At 43.8% G+C, this 15,747-nt stretch overlaps 1 long non-coding RNA gene across 1 annotated transcript in view; it reads left to right on the plus strand.

Moving 5' to 3' along the window:
* The window catches only part of LOC122464824, a 42,538-nt gene extending 34,371 nt beyond the window's left edge, over positions 1–8,167 (plus strand). The window contains exon 3 of the long non-coding RNA XR_006289216.1: positions 8,109–8,167. This is a non-coding gene — a long non-coding RNA (uncharacterized LOC122464824). The remainder of the gene's footprint in view (positions 1–8,108) is intronic.
* The last annotated feature ends 7,580 nt before the right edge of the window (positions 8,168–15,747 follow it).

Raw genomic sequence — 15,747 nt, forward strand, 5'->3', positions numbered from 1 at the left:
CAGGGTTGGCTTACAGGGAGTTAAAATCAACAAAGGGGGTGGCTTTACATCAATGAGTATTTCAGGCAGGACTTCACGGAGGGTTCCAATAAGAAATGGTGCACCTAACTAATTGTTCTGATTGGAACAAGCAGGTTGGTCTGGCCTCTGATTGATACATGGCTAGATTTACCTCGCTGCACCTTCTCTGTGAGTGACTGCAGTGTGACCTAGAGGAATGAGTCCCCTAGACGTGGGAGGGGGGGAAGCAAATGACTACAAAACAAATCTGGTCTATTTCTAGTTTTGATCCACTCCATCTATCTTTTACATCTTTGGCTGGCAGCAGACGGTGCAGACGGACTGCAAGCCATCCACATCTCATGGCTGCTCGGCAGAAGATGGTGCAGTAGGACTGCTAGCCATCCTCATCTCTTGCTTGCCTGGCAGAAGATGGTACAGTAGGACTGCTAGCAATCCGTATCGCCTGCCTGCTCACCATAAGATGGTTCAATAGGACTGACTGCAGGACTAAAGAGAATGAACTGGTCAAGTCACTTCTAATGTAGTCCCTGCACCCATGTCTGCTCAGGCGCTCCTGGCCGACGTGGCCAGGAGCACCTCGGACATGACGATGACGGCTACCAGTCCTACTGCACCGTCTGCTGCCACAAGGCAAGGGGTTGCTGCTGCTGTGTAGCAATGCAGTACCGTGTTTGCCAGCACCCAGGAGACATACGGTGACGGTTACCTGAGCAGGCTCCATGCTTGCCGTGGTATGGCGTCTGCACAGGTAACTCAAGAAAAAAGGCGTGAAACGATTGTCTGCTGCTGCTTTCACGGAGGGAGGGAGGGAATGGGGGCCTGACGATATGTACCCAGAACCACCCGCGACAATGTTTTAGCCCCATCAGGCATTGGGATCTCAACCCAGAATTCCAATGGGCAGTGGAGACTGCGGGAACTGTGGGATAGCTACCCACAGTGCAACACTCCGGAAGTCGACACTTGCCTCGGTACTGGGGAAGCACTCCGCCGAGTTAATGCACTTAGAGCATTTTCTGTGGGGACACACACACTCAAATATATAAAAACGATTTCTAAAAAACCGACTTCTAGAAATTCGACCTAATTTCGTAGTGTAGACATACCCTTAGGCACAAAGTTAATTATACCACGTGTGATTGACAATTCAGTTTTTATAGAGAAATCTGGATTTGTTTTGCAGTTGCATTGTTGACAACCAAGCAAATGTTATTGATTGATTTTAGCGTTGCATTGAGGAAGATGCCATCACAGAACAAACTGACATACCTATAACATTATATGGTAGAATTTGAAAGTAGCCAGTTGTTAAGATCTAGCACAGACATCTGATAAGTTTAGCAAAACACAAAAGATGAGAACAAACACCTTATTCCTTTTCAGGGGACAAGTAAAAAGGAATGCCAATGTCTAGCCCGGTGTGTCAATGAAATATCTTCAGATATTGCTTGTCAAGTAAATCTAGATATGACAGCCTATCCTCTGCAATGAGAGTAATAATGAGCTGGGGTTGCTACCTACTGGTCAGATGCCAGATTACGCAAGTCACAGAGTTTATTTAAAGATGTCATGTCAAACAGAAGCAAAACAGTAACAAACCAGTACTGGGATACCATATCTGCTTTGGAAGTCAACCTAATCACAGGTGGTTTAAAAAAAAAATGAAACTTTCGAATTGATAAATTAACACTGATGGATTCTTTGAAACTAAATCAAATGCTCCAGTAGGTATGTGTATTGTCTGGGTGGAATGATAGAAAGTAAGTGGTGTAACGAGTTCTAGTACTAGACTTTTCTGTAGACTTGGCTTTCATCACAAACACAAAATGAGTTTCATGTTCTTGGCCTATTCTTTACCAGACTTTTTGTCCACATCAAATAATCACCACATTTGATTAGGTATAATTTTGCACAAATGAGACTTTGATTAGAAGAATGAAAAGTGCTTTCATGAGGAAGAAGAAGCCCTGTGCTTTCTCAGTGCATAGTTCACACATGATTGATTGAATGACCCATCATCAGCAAGGAAGGTGGCTTGTACCAGTATGCTGATTAGATGCTTGATTCAAATTTAATTAACATCAATGGCAAATAAGTTGATTTTGATGAACACCCAGGATCAGTCCCTAGAGTTGGTGAGAAGGAAGAGGAAAATATGGAAGGGGAGGACAAGAACATTATCTTGTGGAAAACAGGGAGTCTGTAGAAGAATTAATGTAAATGGAAATTTTATACATGGGATAGTGCAGAATATGCAACAGTGACGTGCAGTGCTGATAAATCTGCATTGTGAATAATAGTTTTGCATGCATGTGAGTTAAAGAAGGAACTTTCCATTCACATGTCTGAATTTCAGATATTTGCCATGCTGTTGTAGCTATTTTGGTCCGAGGATATTAGAGACACAAGGTGGGTGACATAATATCTTATTGAACCAACTTCTGTTAGCGAAAGAGAGAAGCTTTCAAGCTTACACAGAGCTCTTCTTCAGGTCTGGGTTTGCAGATGGCATATTACTAGGACTAAGCCTTAGAACACCATATGGGTAAAATTTTCAAAAGGACCTGAATTACTTAGGGCAGGTCTACATATACAATGCTGCAACTGCGCTGCTGTAGCACTTCAGTGAAGATGCTACCTACGTCAACAGGAGAGCTTCTCCCATCGGCAAAGGTACTCCACCTCCCTGAGAGCGCTTTCTACATTGGGGAGTTAGGTCAGGACAATTACGTCACTTAGGGAGGTGGATTTTCCACACCTCTGAGCAACATCATTATGCTGACATAAGTTCCTAGTCTCAGACAACTAAGTCTCATAGACTTCCAATGGAACATAGGTGCTTTTGAAAATTTTACCATGTTTCTTTTGGAAATAAGTTGGGTGGTGTCATCACAAGCAAACAAAGCATTCCAATTACAGCAGGTCATTCCCAAACAAGTGGACAGAAATGCTCGTTGCAAACTGATTTTCCTTCTGAAGTGCACAAACCCTGCCAAAAGAAAAGGATTTTTCTCCCAATTTATCGTTGATGCATCTGTTGAACTGAGGTTGTCCTACAGTCCAGGATTCTTTTAGTACAATCTGAAATCTTCTGCAATTTGTGCTCACAAAAATTGTACTAGAACTATACTAGAAAATGTTCGGGGAGGTGGGGGTGGTTAAAAACTACATCTGCATTACAAACATGCTGTTTCCAAACTGTAGTCAGGGTCTCAGTGCTATAAACCCGACCGTGATGATGACAGTCACACTGTTATTGATTACAGTTCATTTGCTTCTTTTTAGGTGCTAAATGGTATTTTACATGTTAGAGAATAAATTAATCACTATGAATAGCAGCAGTTTCAGGCCAGGTCGACACTAGAAAGTTAAGTCAACCCAGCTACATCACTGAGGGGTGTGAAAAGTCCACACCACTGAGCTACGTAGTGAAGCAGACCTAACCTGGTGTAGACAGTACTAGGTCAACAGAATAATTCTTCCATCGAGCTAGCTACCGCCTCTCGATGATAGAACCTGCAGGGCTGGAACCTTGGAGGTTCTGGCTCCCAACACCTCTGCATCGCTATGGGAGTCTCAGGCTTGGGCTCCCCCAGAAGAACACTCTAAGGCTGGGCTTGGCAGGAAGTACCACGCAGCAGGACCTGAGTGGCAACCCCTCACAGCCCATTTATTGGCCGGTAGCAGTACTTAAACCATGAAGCCCTGCAGGGGAGCTGTCTGAGCAACTATACAGACTGCCTGCCTGTGTCTGCTCCAGACCCTGCTTGCAATAGACTCTGGCTTCTGACCCTGGTTTGTCCTTGACTTTGCTATTCAATTACTTTCTGAAACCTGGCACCCGACCCCAGTCTCCTGGTAACCTGACCCTACCAGCCTCCTGGTGCTGGACTCTCAATTCACCTTCTGACCTGTCTTGGACTCTGTCCTCCTGGTACCTGACTCAGCCTGATTCCTGCTCTGACCACTAGGTCTGACCGCCCACATCCTGGTCATGTAACTCAGGGAGGTGGATTAACTATAGCAATGGGTGAATACTGCCATCGCTGTAGTGAGTGTCTACTCTAAAGCACTTAGGATGACCAGACAGCAAATGTGAAAAATCGGGATGGGGATGGGGGGTAATAGGAGCCTATATAAGAAAAAGACCCAAAAGTCAGGACTGTCCCTATAAAACTGAGACATCTGGTCCCTTAAAAGCACTAAAGTGGCGCAGTTGCAGCTGTGCCAATATCGCAGTTCAAGTATAGACTCAGGCCTGGTCTACACTTGAAAATTAGGTTGGTTTTAACTACGTTGGTCAGGGCTGTGAAAAATCCCACTGAAGCCGACCTAAGTCCCTGTGTAGACCGCACTAGATTAATTAAATAATTCTTCCATCAACCTAGATACGACCGCTCAGGGAGGTGGATTACCTTTGCCAACAGGTAACATGATGTAGGTAGTGGCTACCCTGAAGCGCGACAGTGGCATTGGTGCAGTGACACAGCTGTTTTAAGTGTAGACAAGCCCATAGAGTCAGTAACTTCAGATATTCCTCCTGGTCTTAAACGGTGCTTAGCTGGTACGTGAAGCAACAGCAATCTGCTTTAATTGGCAGATGCCCCCACGACCCTGTCCTCCTGCGCGGCTGCTGTACTGCCCCCAGCCCCGTCCCCATGCCCCTGCCTGCCAGTGGGGCTGCTGTTCAGACCCCAGGCAGGAGGACTCAGGAGACATAGCTGCGTGGAAGGGCTGGGGGTGGGTCTGGAGGCAGAACAGCAGCCGCACCAAAGGAGCTGCCTGCATGGGGCTGCCCGGCGGCCCCATGTTCTTCTGCTCCTTTCGTTGCTGTGGTTCCAAAGAGCCCTGATCTCCCGGGAACTGCCGCAGCGAAAGGAGCAGAACGTGGGGCTGCTTGGTGGCCCGACGCCAGCAGCTCCTTCGGTGCAGCTGTACCACCCCCAGCCCAGCCCCAAGCCCTTCCGCACAGCTGCGTCTCCTAAGTCCTCCTGCCTGGGGTCTGTACAGCAGAAGTCTCCAGCACAGCGGGAGGAGGAAAAAGCCCCCTGCCCCAATAACGAGGGATGGGGAGAGAGTGTGGGGGCCCTGAGCTGGGGGGTGGAGCAAGGAGGAGTCATTGGGAAGGTCACATGCCTCCCCTTTGTGTCCCTCCCATGAGTGCAGTGTACCGGCAAGAAATGATTTCTACTTGCACCACTGTAGATCATATATCCTCTCAGTTACTAACTGAGGGAAGGACCCAAACCAGAACACCAAATCCAAATATCCCTGCAATTTGAGAGTGTTCATAAACTGAGTCACATCCAAATCTTGCAGCTGAGGCACATCTATGCATATAAATCTCTTGTGATTTTGCAACGTGTGTAGTGCTGTATTTTTTTATTCCAACTCAATCCGTTAATTACAACTATCTGTACCACTCAGATTTGGATGCTTTGTTATGTAACTATGGTTCCCTTTGTTGTGCTGTTGAGCGAAATCCAGTGAAAAGAATTTTGTTAAAAGAAATCACCCTCTTGCTTCTTCTCAACAGGAGATAATTCATTGCGATATTTCAATTTTGCACTGGTTGTTATTGTCTTAATGTCTCAGAGTATTATGGCTTTTCATCAGGAAACAACAATGAAACAACAGAAAGCTGTTCTTGAAACAGATATAATTCAGCATGAAAACACTGTTAAAATGATATGAAAGTTGTGACACAAACTAACAAAAGCCAGGAAAATGAAGTTAAAGCATGGCACTCTGTACTAACATTATAGGTCTGAGTTAAGGAAGAAGAATGAACCTTCATTTTTTAATTTGGTTATGTCTACACTGCAGATAGACACCTATGGCTGGCCCATGCTGGGCTAGGGGCTCGTGCTGCAGGGCTCTTTAATTGCGGTGTAGACTTTCTGGCTTGGACTGGAGCCAGACCTCTTCCACGTCACAGGCTCCTAGAGCCCAGGCTCCAGCCCGAGCCCGAACGTCTATGCTGCAATTAAACAGCCCCTTACCCTGAGTGCAAGTCAGCTAGCACAGGCCAGCCATCGGTTTAATGGTAGTGCAGGCATACCCTTACTTTTAAAAATAAGAACAAAATTTAATGAAGGAAAGAACTAGGACTCTGTGGAATACCAGCAACTTGAAAACCTTTGTATGATTTTAGTTTTACCTTTAAAAAAAAAAAAAGTAAACATTACCATTTCATGGGAAACCTTCACAATGTTGCAGATTTGCACAGAAAGTATTTAAAAGTTCAACATTTTTATAAACATTTGTGAAAAGCAAAGTGGCCAGGTATATATGCTGAAATAGCTTTTTGTCAGATTATATGGTATATCAAATGTTATGGTATATTCACTATTTTTCCCACTTCTATGGAAGACCAGTATTTCATTTAGACCATCCATGTTGCCTTCTGGCAGGATCACCTAAATCTCAGTAGAAAATGGGAACTACATTTTTTAACTCCTAGTACAATTTGATGTCATTGAGATGTCTAACTCCCTGGTATGTGAATGCATTCACTTAGATGTCTGCATATCATGAATTGCACCCACGCCGAAGGACCAGTGTTGTGGGCACAGAAGGGGAAACTTAAAGTCCCAAGTCCTCACATCCAGCTGGGCTGTGTTCATTGCAGGACCCACGTGAGATGGGGACATGTGTAGGTGGCTGTATGCACTAAGGCATCTGTGCCACTCATTGCTCCTCCCAGATCAGGCAGAGAGAAGTAGCCAGCAGTAGGACTGGAACTTGAGACACACAACCCTATTCGCTGATGGCACAGTGAACCGCTGTAGTTAGCATAACTTAGAGAAGCCCTTAAACTATTCTAAGCTATGGCAAGGGCCCATTTTGTACAATAGCCCCAAGAGTGGAGAAGATACAAAGATGGCTACATTTTTCCTCCCCTCCTCTCAACTGGGCCAAAGGTGAGTTCTGCCCAGTTAAGGATTCACCCTTGGGTGCCTAATGGGTGTCTCACTGACTATTTGGGTGTAGTAAATGTATGCCCAGAAAATAAACACAGAATCAATGTTACTGTTTATTATCAAATTATCGTAGCACCTAGGAGCCCCAGGCACAGACCAGGACCCCATTGTCATAGGTGCTGTACAAACGCAGAACAAAAAGATGGTCCGTCCCCCAAAGAACTTACAATTTAAGTATAAGACAAGAGACGGATACAGACTGACGTGAGCGCAAGGAAATAATACACAATATTGGTCAGTTTGATCGGTAGCTGTCTCAATATGCCAGCAGCCTATAATATGACATATTGTTAGTTCCACAATAATTGAAGAAAGTCTTTCAGTGCATTTCTGTCACACCCAGAGCAGGTTACAGAATACCACTGTTCACATCTACCTTGAGATACCTTTATGACCCACAACACACTATTATTTGGCATAACTCTCAGAAGTTCTGGGAATAATGTGTAAAACATAGGGCTCCCTCCAGAAGAAAATAAATGCAATATCCCGCCATCTGCTTTACCCTTAGGTCAGTTTGAATCCTTCATCTCTGTTTAACATCTACATTTGTAAGTCACACACTTTAGTAACTTGACAAAAGGTCCTCAAGTGGAATGAGTTTTTCCAAGGTTTTTCCACAAAGGCACAGGATTAGAATTCTATTACACAATAAGGGAAGAGCTGTGTTCACACAGTAATGTCAAATCATGTTCAGACTGAAAATTAATGTTCATGCACTGCAGCATCTATCAAGCTAGTCTGTAACAAACTCTCTTCAGAGAAAGAATTATGTTGGCCCAAGAAGTGTTATCAGTACATATTTTGTTAAATACCTATACATTTCAGAGTGAAGTTTTATAGCTCATTTAAATTATTCTATTAAAATGTTTGCCATGAGTTGTTGCCTGATGATTGAGAGACTTAGCAGCATGGCTGGTTTAAATTCCAGGTTGTACTACGTGGTGCCACTTCTAACTATTGCACTGGCAGTTTAACCATAGTAGATGCAGACAGGCCTGATGGGAGTTACAGTCGGGGAGGTGGGGGCAACAGCTCCCTGACTCTGCAGCCCTATGGGGCACAGCTTCTGTAGCGATACCTTTCCTTTCCCTTCAGCAGCGGTTGGTGAAGCAAGGATTGGAGAATCGATCAGAATCCAAGAGAAACTGAAGTGTCAGCATTGGGAAGAGCTGGGTGCAGAGTTTCTGGAATTCCATGACTTTCTACCACTGTGTGAAGCAGCAGTACCTGACAGGAAAGTAGAGAACGAGAATTGCTGCTTCCTGTTTGCCTCTGCAACACAGATCTGTCTCCTCATCACAGTGAAGAAGGAAAGGAAGACCCTGCCTTCTTCAAAGGGGTTGATGGGAAAAGAGACAACCTCCACAACCATTTCATCCTCCACTCTAGGGAGAAGATCCCAATAGCAACAAACAAGGACTGACAGCTCCCACTCTCCTCCTGGCATTCCACAGTAGGGTTGGGAGTGGGAATGTATTTATAAGAGGTGGAGAGGAGTATCTGGCAGGTGGGAGTGAATGAGGGAGGACTGAAGAGAAGGAGGGAAATGGAGGAGAAAGAGGACAGAGGAGGGATTTAGACAGAGGAAGAGGGTAAAAGTTAACTGTAGGGAAAACTGAAAAACAAAGAAAAAGATTGACACAGGAATCGAACAAAGGGTGCGGGGGGAACAGATTACCTGGAAAACACAGTGTGTCTTTAAAATATTTAGAATATTTGTATACATAGTCTTCCTAGTAGTTTGTAAAGCTGCTTGTTAATTCTAACCTTCACTTGTCCATTGGAACATAAAATTCTTTTCACATTCTGTTTACAACATGGTCAGCTACACTATCCAATAAAGTATGATTCATGCATTAGCCTCCACTGCTAAGATTAGAAGTAGAGCCCTCTGTGAGTGCTACAGCTTTAAAATACAGTGCAAGTGGGTCTCTGTCTCAGCTGAAAGCAATCCTCAAATCCTTTGTGTCCCAACTGAGAGCAGATGAAAGGATACATGTTCATCAGCTGAACTCATCATAAGGATGACTAAGAGTGCACATCCACCTGAACCTGATGAAAGGAGGGCCTGCTTTTTTCAGAAGTTCAGTCAAATGCAGTTACTCATGCAGCCAGGTTAGGATCCTGTAGTAAATTGTAATTGGAGTAAAACTCCAGTGATCAATGTAATTATGAATTTGATCAAGCATGCAAACCTGATGTCTGAATTGGCATTAGACACTGTGTATGGTTTCCTATTGTAGTAATACATCCCACCTCTTCAGCTAGAGGAATTGCATACACAAAAGTAATCAGACTTCTGTAAAGGAGAAGGAAGCGTGTGCTTCAACTAAAGAGATGATAAATGAAGCTCTCATGTCCCGTGTAAGACCCCAATGTATGTTTAAAGCAGGATGTTAGAGAGTGCTGTACTGCTGAAGACACCCCCTTTCAGATGAGATTGAAAAGCGAATCCTGACAGTTATCATTAAAAAGTTCCTTTTGTACTTTTCACAAGAGTAAAAATGTTGTGTCCATGGCAGTTACCCCTAAGTGAGTGAAGATAGAATTGGGCCTATTCTCTCTGGTGGCCTAGGCAAATTCCGGTTAAAGTAATTCATATATTCATAGGATTTAAAGCCAAAAGGGACCATTATGAACATATATTCTGACCTCCTGCACAACACAGGCCATAGAATTTTATCCAATAATTCCTGCATCAAATCCATATCTTGTAGTTGAACAAGAAAATTTGTTTTAGAAAGACATCCAAGACTTAAAGTGAGGAAGAATCCTGCATCCCTTGGTAAATTGTTCTAAGTACATTCTGCCTTGTACATATTGTAACCACAGCTGCAACCAATTGAAACCATATCCCTCATTTCATGCCTAATTAGCTGATGTTAGATGGTTGTTGCAGCGCACCCTGGAGATGATTATAATATTGGTTATGAGCAGGTATGTGTAATGTAAGCCATATTATACAGTATTTCAGAGGAGCTATTTATTTTTGAGCCTGCCAAAAGGTTTTTAAACAAGTTATAGCCCAAATGTGAGAAATGACATGTGACAACACCAAATAAAGGACACCAAACAATGATTAATTCAGGCAATTTAGAGTGCTGGGAGAATCCACCCTTTTAGCGTAAGGAATTCTTTCAATCACCTCACTGTTTTGATTTTGTATTTCTGATATAGATAGTATTCAACAATAATAGCAAGAGTGCACCAAATTTTCATGGAACACAGTCAACTATGGGACTAAAATGAAAGAAATTAGGTGTTTCAAAGATACATGTTTTGTTGCCAAGCTCCTGGCTGTTTCCAGTTAAGAGCACACTCTGTGTAAGGGTGGTGTGACATGGCCACTCACCTCATGTGAGCTCCCCTGCTTGCTGGGCGTGTCTGCACCTGCCCTCTCAGGTTAGCTCTGCCTGCAGTGACTCCTGTTGATAAACTTCTTGAGCAGGATTTCAGTGACTCAGCCCCCTGAGACACACACAGTCTGTAGGTGTATAAACAAAACAGCCCTTTTCCAGGGTACAAGTCCAATAGGGCCTCTCGTGGTGCCCCCTATAATGTCTCAGTCCATAGCTCTGTCTCCTGGCTCAGTTCTCAGTCAGTCCAACAGGGTCTATCACAGCATCCTGATTAGCCTCAGCCCCTCCCAGGCGAGCTTCCAAACTGTCCCTCAGCCCCTCCTAGGCTTGCTTCCATTGGTACCTTCTCTGTTGTGGAGCAGTGCCCCAGTGCCCCTCCCTGGTGACTCTTCATTCTCTAGCAAGCCTGCCTGACCCCAGCTCTCCAGCTGAGTCACTAGTTCAGTTCAATCCTCTTCCAGGGTTAATGCAGTTCAATTAAATGCTGACCCTCTTTGCGGTCTTCTGCCCCCTTCTCTGAGCTTAGGCCTCTCTGCTTGTAGGTGGTGGTGGTGGTGAGATCTGGGCCTACCCACTGTGACAGGTCCCAACCCAGGAACCCTATAAGTAACAGGTGCCAGCTGCTTCCCTTTAGCTACTTGCTGCTGCATTTCCCTGGACCACTTCCCTTCTTAGCCCCAGCACTTTCGGCTTCACCCTTACCTCAGGGCTGAAGTCTTGCTTGAGTCCCAATCATCAGCAAGGAACAGATCGGTCAGCCTCACCTCAGTCCCTGGAAAAATCATGGAGCAGGTCCTCAAGGAAACCATTTTGAAGCACTTGGAGGAAAGGAAGGTGATCGGGAATAGTCAACATGGATTCACCAAGGGCAAGTCATGCCTGACCAACCTGATTGCCTTTTATGATGGGATAACTAGCTCTGTAGATATGGGGAAAGCAATGGACATGATATATCTTGACTTTAGCAAATCTTTTGATACATTCTCCCACAGTATTCTTGCCAGCAAGTTAAAGAAGTATGGATTGGATGAATGGACTATTAGGTGGATAGAAAGCTGACTAGATCGTCGGGCTCAACAGGTAGTGATCAATGGCTTGCTGTCTAGTCAGCAGTGTGCCCCTGTTGCCAAGAAGGCTAATGGCATATTGGGGTGCATTAGTAGGAGCATTGCCAGCAGACCGAGGGAAGTGATTATTCCCCTCTATTCGGCACTGGTGAGGCGACATCTGGAGTATTGCATCCAGTTTTGGGGCCCCCACTACAGAAAGGATGTGGACAAATTGGAGAGAGTCCAGAGGAGGGCAACAAAAATGATAAGGGGGCTGGGGCACATGAGTTACAAGGAGAAGCTGAGGGAACTGGGCTTGTTTAGTCTGCAGAAGAGAAGAGTGAGGGGGGATTTGATAGCAGCCTTCAACTACCTGAAGGGGGGTTCCAAAGAGGATGGAGCTCGGCTGTTCTCAATGGTGGCAGATGACAGAACAAGGAGCAATGGTCTCAAGTTGCAGTGGAGGAGATTTAGGTTGGATATTAGGAAACACTATTTCACTAGGAGGGTGGTGAAGTACTGGAATGGGTTACCTAGGGAAATGGTGGAGGTTTTTAAGGCCCAGTTTGAGAAAGCCCTGGCTGGGATGATTTAGTTGGTGTTGGTCCTGCTTTGAGACTTGAGGTCTCTTCCTACCCCAATCTTCTATGATTATATGATTCTTACTCCTCTAGCTCTAGCCAGCAACTGCTCTGTCCAGGTACTGCAATTCCCATACCTAGCGAGGAGCACCAACCTTGCTCCCCTGGCTCCAGCCAGCAACTGATCTTCTCTGTCCAGCAGGTCCTTTTAAATGAGCCTGCTGGGTCTGACTGGTTGTTCTGTACAGCTGCTCTCTGATTGACTGAATCCCCGCAGCCTCACTAAGCAGCCTGGAGGACCCAGTTCTACTGCTCTTTCCTGGGGCTGGGTGTGGTAGCACCATGAAGCCTCCAGCAGAGGGCCTGATACACCCCGTCACAGGTGGGTATGCATTGGAATATTTGTGTACAAGCTTTGGGATGGAGTAATGAGGGATGTAAAAATTTCAGATTGCCAACTCCACTCCTGGCTGCACTTCAGTGAAGGATAAAAGTGACTCCTTAGGAAATCAATTTGTACTGCACTTTGGGACCCTTGTACATGAAAGGGGACAGCTAAGTCATGGTCACCTTTGTTGGTTCCCCCTAAACTGTTTCTCTTCAGTTAAATTCAAGCTGATGAAATATGAGTCTAATCCCCTAAAAACCACTTCCAACATAACTTTTTTTTTTGTAGAATAACATCTAGGGGTGGAAAAACTCTCTGAAGTTTGCAATTTTGTTAACCACACCAATTATGTTGGAGATTTGAAGTTCACAGCATTAAATCAAATGTGCAAAACTTTCCTGTTTGTAATATAAGCATAGGCTCAAATCCTCAGTTGGCATAAATTGTCATAGCTCCATTGATACTGAAGGAGCTATGCTGATTTTTTCCACTAAGAATCAGGCCATTGTATATAGATTATTTCTCTCTCCAACTCAGTTCCTTTTTTCTACACAATCTCTCCCTCCCTCCCTGTGCTTTTTCTTTCTGCTCACTCTCTACTGTTACAATAACAATAATGTTGATAAACTTCAGCTCTTTCGAATATTACTTGACTTGACTTATGCCTCTCTATTCCATGTGGAACATAGGGCTTTCACCATTGCTTTCTGTCTTTGATGGCGTCTTGCTGTAGTCATTGCTTTTTCCAATGTCATTTGGATAGCTTTCAATTCTGCTTCTACTGAGAGTTTCCATGTTATCCTAGGTCTACCTTGTCATCAAATATGGTGCAGTGTTAATGTGACTAACAATGTGATTAACAAAGCTGTTACAATATCTCGATTGGGCATAGGAAAAAAGTGTTTCTCTAAGTACCTTGTGCTGTGTTACTGTGCATATAGATAGCAATACTGTATGGCAACTGTCTCGTACTAATATGCAGAAAATACAATGGAATAGAGTAGAGTCAGCATTGTATTTAATGTGCCCGTGATTAGGGTTTGTTTTATTCCCAGCCAAAGAAATCAAATGCCCTTAAATTGATTACGAACCAATGTTCTGTTGAAAAGCCAATGGTTTTTGCAAATTCATCAAAGCACTCCTACTTCTTTAGATCTAAATGAAAGATATTTCATTTAAAACCATTAAGCATTTGTCCTTTGCTATAATTGCATGTTCTGTAATCAGAGGTATTTGACTTCTTATTATTACATTACACAAAATGAGTTTGCCTAACCCTTTTATCATCATTTATAAGTCATCTGGTGGAGGAAATAGGTTTCATTTCTCATGTTCAGGTCAGGAGTGACTCAGACCTTGTCTTCACAAGGGAAAAAGATGTACTGTATTCTTACCTTGTACTAGCTAAGATGGAGTAACTAACACAAGGTAAAATCCTATTGAAGACAGAGCTGTTGTAGTTTTCTCAGAAGTTAACAGATCAAGGTAAACCCAAGGCTTCTCTATAGTCTTTTTACCTTGACGTACCGATATATGAAAAATACAAACTGCCTTCTCTTTGCTGGGGTTTTTCTGGGACTTAGTTATCATGTGAATGATAGCTAATATGTGGTGAGAAGACATCTTTTTTTGTTAGGGAAGATGCACCGAAAAAGCCATATCCTGGTTCTTCGGTGGCCTACATGAAATAGATTGGTGGTTTTATTCTAAGTCCTATGAGATAATAATCCAAACTACAGGGGATGCTATCAAGGAATGAATGGGGCCAAACCCTTTTATCATTAGACATGGTTCCTCCAAGTCAGGGTTGAGAATCATTGAGGAGCTTGCACTGCCACTGCCCTGTGCTAGCTCCGGATGGAATTTTTCTGATAAAACAGTTTAATCAGAAAATGCCAGCTCATTGAATCCAACATTTCTCATGAAAACCCAGTCAGGTTTGATGAACTCTGGCTGAATCACAGGAAGGGCTCCAGCCAAACCCTATTGATTTCCCTGGTTCCATGCCTGCTTGCCTTGCAGCTAGTACTACTAATATCCAAATGATGAATACAACATATCATGTGTTGTTTGTACTTATAGTATAAGAACTGATACTTTGTAACTGGAGACTGAACTCTCATCATTACTGTTCTGGCAATATGTCGTGTGAACATCACATAGTTTTAATCAGATAATTGAAGCTTGCTAAACTGTCAGAATAATAGGTTTTTATAATATCCTTAGTTTAAGAAACAGGAAACAATTATTACTGGGCTGTTGCCAGTATGGATTTACCGTTTTAGTAAGAATTATTCTCTGACACTTATAACACTTTAAGGGACAACGTCTTTTTTGCACCAAGATCCACTCTTGCAGAAAGTGGGTATAGGGGGCATCAGGGTGTTGGTTATGGCTACAACTGGCCAGAAAATAGAATTTCCTTCCCCTAGAAAACTGAAGTTTTTTATTATTTTATTTTAATCAATCCCAAATAAGTAAAAAAAAAATATTGAATGGTAAGGCTTGCTCCCAGCTGCTCAGTTCCTTGGGCAGCTGTCTCCCAGGGCTGTCTGGATTCCCAGGGAGATGGAAGCTTGGAGAATTGGACGGCCCCAGGAGGCACCAGTGCAGAAGTTAGAGAGATGGAGGAGACTGGGCTGTCAGAAAATCAAGCAAGGAGGTCTCTGCCTCACTGACATGGAAAGTTTTGACAGAATCAGCACATTCTCACAGAAGGGCTTCCATTCCTTCCAACATTTTCTGGTGGAAAAGCATTACATTGGAAAATTTCCAGCTAGCTCCACTTATTCTGTGGGCTGATCTGTGCCAGCCCTAAGGTCCCGCACACCAGATGAGCACTGAGAGAGCACAGCTGGGCTCTCCTCCTGGCCCCAGCAGGCCCTCCTACACCAACGTGGGAGAAAAGGCTGGTTCTGGAGCTGGCTAGGCCAGCTTTATGCTAGCATATAGATCTCCTGTGGGGAGAATTATAAGCTAGCTAGCAACATTCAGCTTCTACTGAGCCATCTGAGCAAAAAGGTTTAAGCTAGACAAATTCAGCCTGGAAATAAGAACATACATTTTTAACAGTTTGTGTAATTGACTATCGGAGCAATTTATCAAGGATTGCGGTGGATTCTCCATCACTGACAACTTTTAAAGCAAGTTTTTAAAAATACATGCTGTAGTTCAAAAGGAATTATATTGAGGAGGTTTTGTGGCCTGTGTCATACTAGATGATCTCAGTGGCCCCTTCTGGCCTTGGAATCAATGTGCCTAGGAAATGGGCTGAATTGGAGTGGAGAATCTGACCCTAAATCTTCAAAGCATGGTACAAACCTAAACTAATCAGTCCTCGCTTCGTCTGTGAGGTGCTTA

This window comes from Chelonia mydas, chromosome 3, assembly GCF_015237465.2.
Source record: "Chelonia mydas isolate rCheMyd1 chromosome 3, rCheMyd1.pri.v2, whole genome shotgun sequence".
NCBI classification, from domain to species: domain Eukaryota; kingdom Metazoa; phylum Chordata; order Testudines; family Cheloniidae; genus Chelonia; species Chelonia mydas.